The sequence below is a fragment of the Chiloscyllium plagiosum genome, unplaced genomic scaffold, assembly GCF_037043375.1.
Source record: "Chiloscyllium plagiosum isolate Xiang-an unplaced genomic scaffold, Cpla_swu_hap1 HiC_scaffold_3, whole genome shotgun sequence".
NCBI classification, from domain to species: domain Eukaryota; kingdom Metazoa; phylum Chordata; class Chondrichthyes; order Orectolobiformes; family Hemiscylliidae; genus Chiloscyllium; species Chiloscyllium plagiosum.
The window spans coordinates 13,382,023-13,392,202 of record NW_028270141.1 but is presented as its reverse complement, the minus strand read 5'-3'; the positions used below and the strand labels follow the sequence as shown (position 1 = coordinate 13,392,202).

General features: G+C 43.6%; 1 long non-coding RNA gene across 1 annotated transcript in view; it reads left to right on the top strand.

Annotated features, from left to right (window-relative positions):
- Window positions 1-4,744: 4,744 nt before the first annotated feature.
- Window positions 4,745-10,180, top strand: part of LOC148150518 (uncharacterized) — a 158,024-nt gene continuing 152,588 nt past the window's right edge. Inside the window, exon 1 of the long non-coding RNA XR_015751774.1 lies at window positions 4,745-4,875. This is a non-coding gene — a long non-coding RNA (uncharacterized LOC148150518). The remainder of the gene's footprint in view (window positions 4,876-10,180) is intronic.

The window sequence follows — 10,180 nt, the reverse complement described above, 5'->3', positions numbered from 1 at the left end:
CGGGCATAAGCCCTTCTTCAGAAATGAGGAAGGTGTGCCAAGCGGGCTGAGATAAAGGGTAGGGGGGAGGGAATTTTGGGGAGGGGCTGGGAATACGATAGGTGGAAGGCGGTGAGGGTGAGGGTGATAGGCCGGAGAGGGGATGGGGGCGGAGAGGTCGGGAAGAAGATTGCAGGGCAAGAGGGTGGTGCTGAATCCGGGGTTAGGATTGAGATAAGGTGGGGGGGGGGGGAGGAGGGGAAATGAGGAAGCTGGAGAAATCTACATCTCGTGTGGTTGGAGGGTTCCTAGGCAGGAGATGAGGTGCTCTTCCTCCAGGCGTCATGTGGTCAGGGTCTAGCGATGGAGGAGGCCAAGGACCTGCAAGTACTTGGCGGAGTGGGAGGGGGAGTTAAAGTGTTCAGCCACGGGGTGGTTGGGTTGGTTGGTGCAGGTGTCCCAGAGGTGTTCTCTGAAACGTTCCGCAAGTAGGCGGCCTGTCTCCCCAATGTAGAGGAGACCACATCAGGTGCAACGGATACAGTAGATGATGTGTGTGGAGGTGCAGGTGAATTTGTGACGGATATGGAAGGATCCTTTGGGGCCTTGGAGGGAGGTGTGGGCGCAAGTTTTGCACTTCTTGCGGTTGCAGGGGAAGGTGCCAGGAGTAGAGGTGGGGTTGGTGGAGGGTGTAGACCTGATGAGGGAGTCAGGAAGGGAGTGGTCTCTCCTGAATGCAGATAGGGGTGGAGAAGGAAATATATCCCTGGTGGTGGGGTCTGTTTGGAGGTGGCGGAAATGACGGAGGATGATATGATGTATCCGGAGGTTGGTGGGGTGGAAGGTGAGGACCAGTGGGGTTCTGTCCTGGTGGCGATTGGAGGGGCGGGGTTCAAGGGCGGAGGTGCGGGAAGTGGAGGAGATGCGGTGGAGAGCATCGTCGATCACATCTGGGGGGAAATTGCGGTCTTTGAAGAAGGAGGCTATTTGGGCTGTTCGGTAGTGGAATTGGTCCTCCTGGGAGCAGATGCGGCGGAGACAAAGGAATTGGGAATATGGGATGGCATTTTTACAGGGGGAAGGGTGGGAGGAGGTGTAATCTAGGTAGCTGTGGGAGTCGATCAGTTTGTAGTAAGTGTCTGTGTTGAGTTGGTCGCCCGAGATAGAAATGGAGAGGTCTAGGAAGGGGAGGGAGGAGTCTGAGACGGTCCAGGTAAATTTGAGGTCGGGGTGGAAGGTGTTAGTAAAGTGGATGAACTGTTCAACCTCCTCATGGGAGCACGAGGTAGCGCCAATACAATCATCGATGTAGTGGAGGAAAAGGTGGGTGTTGGTGCTAGTGTAGCTGCGGAAGATGGACTGTTCCACATATCCGACGAAGAGGCAGGCATAGCTGGGGCCCATGCGGGTGCTCATGGCTACTCCTTTGGTTTGGAGGAAGTGGGAGGATTGGAAGGAGAAGTTGTTAAGACCAGTTCAGTCAGTTGAAGGAGGGGTCAGTGGAAAGGTACTGGTTGGGTCGGCGGGACGTCAGCCCGCTTGGCACACCAGCCTCATTCCTGAAGAAGGGCCTATGCCCAAACGTCGATTCTCCTGCTCCTCGGATGCTGCCTGGCCTGCTGTGTTTTTCCAGCACCACATTTTTCAACTCTGGTACTCCAGCATCTGCAGTCCTCACTTTCTCCTAGATTATTTAGTGGATCATTCCAGAATTTGTCTCCCATTTCATTATTTAAATAAGATTTTCTTAGTAAAACAGCATTGTAATTAATTTGTTAACAGTGGTTAATTGCAATAAATTATTTCTGGTACCATGTTATACTTTGTTTTCATTAATAATGCAAATGCCCTTTGCTATTTAATTTTAAGAGGTACAATTTATTAAGGCATTGCCCAGAAAAATCCCATGTGAGCATCATTCTGAATGCAGCAGCAAGAGAAGCTGACTGTGAAAACAAATCCAAGAGTGACACTGCAGAAAATGTGTAAATGTCGAGGTTACCGCGAAACTGCTGCCAGGGAGTGAGTTCAAACTTATAAGAAAATCAGCTTGTTTGTGAAGGACCCACTACTTGGTTTTCAGAAAGGGACCCTTGTGAAAGGGAAGCAAAAATAAATCATGTCAAATTAGAATCAATTAATAAAATAAAACATTTTAGCAGATTAAGTGGGAGGTACTACAACATCCTTTCTCCCACTGGCAATGAGCTTCAAGCCATACTCTGAGCTCTTCCCATTCCACTGTCCCCCTCCATGCTTCTGATCCCTTCCCCATGTCTGCTGGCTGTTTCCAACTCCTTGAATAGCTCACCTTCCAGAATCACAGACAGAGAGCTCCCCACATGGTGATGACTTCTCTATGCAGTCCGAACTCTTTGGGGGGAACAAACTCTCCCTTTCTGACACCAGGTCACCTGATATTTCTGGAGAAATGTTCTCCCTTTAACGCGGAGGGGCTCAGTGCGAAGCATCCATGAGGGATTAAGGTGGCCGTCCATATCTTCACCAGAAGCCAGTGAGCCAGCGGTTTGGGACATTGCTGCAATCTGCAGCCAGGCTATGCCAAAATTGTAGGGTAAAAGGCAATTCAAAGGTAATTGCAGCCTCAAGGTCAACACCCATCTCAACTGCTGACCAATGTATAGGTTACTATGATGGTGGGTCTTGGGTCCTCTATTTCAAGAGGAACGTAGCTCAGGGCCTAGAGAGGGCTTTGCTGCCTCTTCATCTGGGGGACCCACTTTATTGTTGTCCTCCTCTATCTCCAAGAAATCTAAGAGTGACACTGCAGAGTGTCACTTTACCTGGAGAGTGAAGGAGACCTTGATTGATCAAGCCTCCTGCACTCTACTGCCCTTCTCCTTATGAGGTCCATGGGCTGTTCCTGTGATGGGCACAGGACTGTGCAAGACCCAAATGGGGTATGCCAGCGAGGTACGACGAATGGTTTACCAGGTGGGTGAGGAACCAAGTGGATTAGATACCAGAGTGGTCAGGTAAGTAAGTGAGTGCTTAGTATAGTTCAGGCGTGTGTTGAGTCTGAGATTGGGGTGTAATACAAAGATAGGTGGATAGTCTGAGGTAGTGTTAAGGAAGCTGTGAGGCTGCAGAAGGACTTGGACAGGCTAGGAGAGTGGCCAGAGAAGTGGAAGATGGTATACAATGTGGAAAAGAGTGAGATTCTCTCGTAATATTAAGCTTAACCACGTCAGAAGCTTAAAGGGACTTTCTTGGACAATTCCAGATGCATCAACATTTTTATTTCCCAAGGTGCCTACTGTGTATGGGACATTGTACAAATCCAGTCTGCTCTGTTCCAACAACTCTGCAGATATAATTTAGTATTAAGATACACCACATTGATAGTAATCTTAACATAGATCCGTTACCATGCTCCATTTTATTAAAATAAAACAAAGAACTTCAGATTCTGGAAATCTGAAACAAAAACAGGAGTTGCTGGAGAAACTCAGCAGGTCTGGCAGCATCTATGGAGAGAAAACAGAGTTAGCATTTCAGTTCCAGTGACTTGTCTTCTTCCAGCTCTGAAGAATTACTTTCCTAAACTTTGGTAAAGCAATTGCTGCAGAATCATGAAAAAAAGTTACCGTCCAGAATCGACACTTCAACCTTGCTGTCAGAGAAAAATCCAAAATTAATGCCATTGACCCGACATTTCGGCTTTTGTTTCATTTTTTAGTAACTGAGTTTTAATATATAGCAGAAAAGATCTCATAACATTATTTAAAAAAAAGAGCAGGGGTGTTGTCCCTGATCTCCTGACTATTCTTTACCAGATTCACAATAAAGCAGATTATTCAGCTGTTATCACTTCACTGTTTATGGGACATGACTGAGTGCAAATTGGATGTCACTTTCCCATGTAATTGTAGCAACCGCACTATATACTCCATTGGCCAGAAGGCACTTTGGTTGATATGAGGTAATAAACAGGGTTATTTAATGCAAACCTTTCTTTCTTATTGCATTGAATTGATTCATTCATTCCTAATACAATCCATTGTCTCAAAACCCTTAGCTTCCTAAATTCACAGATGGCAGTTACCATAACATTCTATTCATTAGAAACCCTGACTCTAGGCAGGGAAGATAAATTTTGTGTCGTGCAGATCTGTAAGTTATCACAGATAGAGACATAATTAACTGGCTTTAGTATCTAAGCTGTAATGAAACATTCTCTGCATATCTTGTGAATGCATTGCATCAGAAGTACTCGCCTTGCTGCATTATTTCCTTAATATGTCATGCAATGTAATTTTATTTCATCTTAGCCAGATGTGTAGATGCCAAATTTGCTCAACCTCATCACACATTTGATCTTCAGACATAAACTCTAGACCTCAGGGAGCTAGAGAAAATTACTTTGTGAAAAAGAGTAAAGTGACATTTTGAAAGGCATGCTCTGGGCTATTTTCAAGCTTCTTTCCCAAAACACTCCACAAAAACAGAAATGCATGCAATCTCTTCACTTTAGACCAGTAGTTTTCAACCAGAATGCCACATGACACTGGTGTGTGCCGTAAGCACTTTGTGCCACAAGGTTTGTTTTTAAAGAATCCATTCAGTCTGGAAACAGGTCCTTCAGCCCAACCAGTCCACACTGACCCTCCCAAGAGTAACCCACCCCCCCACCCAATATTTACCCCTCACCAATATACCTAGCCTATATACATCCCTGAGCACTGGGGAAAACTTACTTAACCTGCACATCTTTGGATTGCAGGAGGAAGCCAGAGCACCCAGAGAAAACCCACACAGGGAGAGGATGCAAGCTCCACATAGACAGTCACCTGAGACTGGAATTGAACTCAGGTCCCTGGTGCTGTGAGGCAGCAGTGCTAACCACTGAGCCACCGTGTCAGCTTTTGCACAAAGGTAAGGAAAATCAATGTAAAGCAATCATTGTTTCATCTTAAACAACAGTCTATCCAATGAAAATTCCATCCAACTTCATTAAACTTGTGAAAATTAGCCATCAAATTAAAACCATGGTATTGGTCTTTCGATTGTAAAGTGTGAACATTCTAAATACAGCTAGCTAAAGGATCTCATGGTCATTTTTATGAGTGACTATAGAAACCAAGCAATGGCATTTGCATCTTTTTGTTGAGACACCGTTTGTCAGTGGAACAAGATTTATGGGTGATGGTCTCATCAATTCATCCCTGAATCAAAGGGCTCGGTTCACACCAATCAGCCAAGATTTCGGAACGTTTCAGAGAACACCTCTGGGACACCCGGACCAACCACCCTGTGGTTCAACACTTCAACTCCCCCTCCCACTCCACCAAGGACATGCAGGTCCTTGGACTCCTCCATTGCCAGACCATAGCAACACGATGGCTGGAGGAAGAGCGCCTCATCTTCCACCTAGGAACCCTCCAACCACAAGGGATGAACTCAGATTTCTCCAGTTTCCTCATTTCCCCTCCCCCCACCTTGTCTCAGTCCCAACCCTCGAACTCAGCACCACCTTCCTAATCTGCAATCTTCTTCCTGACCTCTCCTTCCCCCACCCCCACTCCGGCCTATCACCCTCACCTTAACCTCCTTCCACCTATCGCATTTACAACGCCCCTCCCCCAAGTCCCTCCTCCCTACCTTTTATCTTAGCCTGCTTGGCACACCCTCCTCATTCCTGAAGAAGGGCTCATGCCCTAAACGTCGATTCTCCTGCTCCTTGGATACTACTTGACCTGTTGCGCTTTTCCAGCAACACATTTTCAGCTCTAATCTCCAGCATCTGCAGTCCTCACTTTCTCCTACAAGATTTCCCACTAACCTGGCAAATCGTTACTTACTTTGCATTTTGCTCTGATTCACTCAATTTCAGTCTTGAATTGGATACATTATTTAATTAAGCTTTTCCTTTTAAAAATATTGCTGCAATTCTGAAATTTTACCTGCAAAATTCTGTCCCTGAACTGAGTGCAGCATATGAATTTAGGATCATGAGCAGCTGGGAATGGTTGAGTTGAGCAGACTTCGAAAATGCATCTGTGCTCGCAGCCAAAGACATTGTATTTTCTTTTTGGTGGGTTTGAAGTATTAATCCATTTGATCCTTGTTTAGCTTGAAAAGGTTGGGAACCACTGCTCTATTCTCCTTGCCTCTATTAATAAAAGTGTTGCATTAGCAATCCATAACATTGCTCATTACTTTGTGTGAGCTCTCTGTACTGTTGCTCACTGTAAAGGGGGAGTTGCTGCCCATTTCCCCTTTGCTGAAAGGGTTTACAGGACCTGATTAGTCTCGTGTGCTGGAGGAAAGTTACTTGCAATTATAATGAGAAGAGCCTCTTGTCTTAACCAAGATTTCACCATTGGGGGAGGCAATTCTCCAGGTCTGTACTGTTAATCCAGAGTCCCAGGTCTGCGGACCTGGTTCAAATCGCTCCAATGAAATTTGAATCCAGTAAAGAACTGGAAGTCTAAAGTTGACCGTGAATCCATTGTTTAGGAAAATTCCAATCTGGTTCAGTAATTTCCTGTAGGGAAGGAAATTGCCATCCTTACCTGGCCTGGCCTGCATGTGACTCCACACCCACAGCAATGTGGTTGAGTATTAACTGCCCTGGAGGGATCAGCAATAAATGCAGCCTGTGCAACTATGTCGTCATCCTGTGAATCAATGTTTGTTGCATGGTAGCCACTGGGACAAGTTACAGAGCTGTGATAGACAATGTTAAAGAGACTATGAGGTAGATCTAAATGGATCTTACTCCTTCACAATCCTAAATTGTTCTACCATCAAATTAACAGCACTGTGACAATATCATAATGAATAATGCTTTCAGAACCTTACACCAATATAAAACATGTCCTCTTGTTCTCAACATTTCTTTCCCATTAGTTGCAATTCTAAATTTATATATCACCCCCTTCCAATTACTCAAGGGATTAAGAAATACTTTACTGGTTGTGCTTTTTAAATAACCTTTTTGTGTCCAGATGAGGCAGCAAGAAAACGATGAGCCAGGTCACCTGACCTCACTCAGGATTTTGACTATCCAGGGTGCCCTGTCAGCAACTGGAATAACTTGAAGAACCTATCTCCAGGCCCTGGGTGTAATATGAGGTCTGCAACTTGGTTTTAAATTGTCTTTGTGGACCTTGATTTCTCTCGCTGTAGCCATGCCTCTGGTCCCAGCTCACTGAACCAGTGATACTCGAGACGAATCATGAATTTTAAAATCTCTTGAAACACATTTTTTCAAATTTTTACAACATGTAAAATAATGCATTTTTAAAGTCTCCTGTTCAGGGTTTAACTTCACTCACATATCTAGATTTGAGTGGTGCTGGAAAAGCGCAGCAGTTCAGGCAGCATCCGAGGAGCAGTAAAATCAGCGTTTTGGGCAAAAGCCCTTCATCAGGAATACAGGCAGAGAGCCTGAAGGGTGGAGATCTCTCCACCCTTCAGGCTCTCTGCCTGTATTCCTAATGAAGGGCTTTTGCCCGAAATGTCGATTTTACTGCTCCTCGGGTGCTGCCAGAACTGCTGCGCTTTTCCAGCACCACTCTAACCTAGACTCAGGTTTCCAGCATCTGCAGTCATTGTTTTTACCCTTTTCACTCACATATCCTCTGATATCCATTCACTCTGTTTGATTGCCACATCAGAACCATTCCTGCTGGTTACCAACATCTGACGTAACTTCCTTGGTGTGACAATTTTATGGCTTTAAGACGTGTATATTGTCCTGGCTTCTTCTTTATGAAGACAGGTTGAGACAGAGGTGATGATCAGTCTCCTGATCTCCACTGCTGTTGACGCAACTAAATGAAATTTGCATCACCAGCCTTCATGCTTTAAGAGCAATCAATACCGCTCCTCATCATGTTGAGGAGATTTCCATACCGTTGCTCACTAAGAGTTAGATTTCTTGTCACCAACTTCTACAGGGTAGGGATTCATTGGGCTTTCTTGATTTAGTGTTTTTGTCTAACAGTATTTGATTGTCCATCAAGAACAATTTATTCTCTTAAACAAGGTGAAGCTTATTGGATGTTAGCAGTCAGGTACAAGTTGTTCTGGTAGACTTTGTTACAGAGACTATGAGGAATACATTTGAGTTGTTGCTACTAACATCCTAAGCCTGTATGGCATCATCATCGGAGGAGGTACTTAACAATCTTCAGCATTAACTCTTTTCGTCTCTTACAATATTATGCAACAATAAATAAATAACTAGAATAGATTTCTTGCTTTCACTTATCTGCACTCATATTCCGTTAATCTTATGTAATCATATTCCTCTGTTTTCCCACAAACCATTCAGTACCTTGCCTTGAAATGTATACATCTGTTCCACAATTTACCTCCCAAAATGTATTAATCCATAATAATTGCATCTCTGCTCATTCCATCTAATGATTTGTGCCTTGCTGAGGTATTTAACAGTGCTTTTCCCTGTTTGCCAAATATCCTCCTTTTTGCAGTCTCCACATTCCCAGTCATGTATATCATGAAAAACGTGTGCCCAACACTGACTCCTCAGGTACACTTCCAATCCTTCTCCAATTGGAATCACTGACTTCTCTGAACAAATTGTCCCTTCTGATCATCTGCCATAATGAAAACTGAAACTCCCAGGTATTATAGAAACTATTGATTGATTATAGTACAGGAGACCATTCTATTTGAAAAGTCTGTGCTGGCTCTTTGCAAGAGCAATTTAGCTACTCCCACTCTCCAATCTTTCCTCTGAAGAATCTGAATTTCTTTATCCTTCAAGTGCTGATCTAATTCTCAGTTCATATCAATTCTTTGCCCTGCTTCATTCGGAGGAATTAACTCAATCAATGCTTCTTTCTTTGTGCTGAGGAATGGGTATATTGTCCTCCACGGACAGCATTCTGATATGTGTCATCATTATATAATACTCTAGGCAGGGAGAAAGAATGTCAATCATTCGCAATATTAATTCTAATGCTTCTCTTTCTCCCCTGTGGTCAGGTATGAAAAATGCTGAAAAAATAGGTTCATATTTTAAAAAGCATTTCTTAAAAATTCTGTGTTTTTCTGATGTGTGACTACAACACACACGTTTCTCCATTGGGAGCATTAATTTCTAAGATTAACCCTTAAATATTGAATAAAGACAATGAACAAAACTGAGATTTATATAACATATAACATATTCACAGAGTTGTAATGGTACAGAAAAATGCCTTTTGCCATACGGTGTCTGATTCTTGATCCTTTTATGTGTAGGAACAATTTCTCCCTCTCTCTGTCCAGACCTCTTGAGCTTTTGGAAATCCCTCAGCTGCCTTCTGAGGAAAATAGCCCCAACTTGTCCAATCCATCCTGGGACCTTCCAACACCAAGTGTGTCATCCCTTGAACCACTCACATGTAACTTCTTTTGAACACTCTCCAAAGTGTTCACATCCTTCTTGAAGTGTGGCACTGAGAGTTGTACACAATATTCCAGCTGAGGTCGAACTAGTATCCTGTGTAAGTTTTGATTTAATTTGAATTATTATTGTCACATGTACTTTGTTCTGCATGTAGCACAGGCAGATCATACTGTACAAATACTCAAAGATAATTTGATAATTGAACAGAGCAAGGAATACAAAGTTACAGTTGCAAAGGTGTACAAAAAGCAAGATCAACAATAGATTTGAAATTTGAGATGTCCATTCAGAAGTCTAGTAACAGCAGGGGCAAAGTTATTGATACAGTTGTTGATGCCTTTGTATCTTTTGCCTGACAAAAGAGATTGGAAGAGCTTATAGCCAGGGTGGGAAGGGTCCTTGATGATGTTGGCTGCCTTTCTACAGCAATGCCAAATGTCGATGGAGTCAATGGATGGAAGATTGGCTTGCATGGTGGACTGGCTGTGTTCACAGCATAATTTCCTTGCTCTTGTACTTTTTTTTCCATCTTACTGAAATCTGGAACACTATTTTATTTAAACAGTTCTATCTACCTGTTGTGTCAGGTGACTTAATGCCCATATACACCCAGATCTGTTTCCACACATCCTTTAGAATAGCAACCATTGGTTTATTCCATCTACGTTCTTTATACAAAAATTTACCTCCCCACAGTTCTCTGCATTGAACTTCATTTGCCACCTATCCACCCACTTTTCAATGTGTTTTTAAAGTTCTACACTGACCTCCTTATGGTTTATATATTTTGTGTCATCCACAAGCATTGAAATGGAC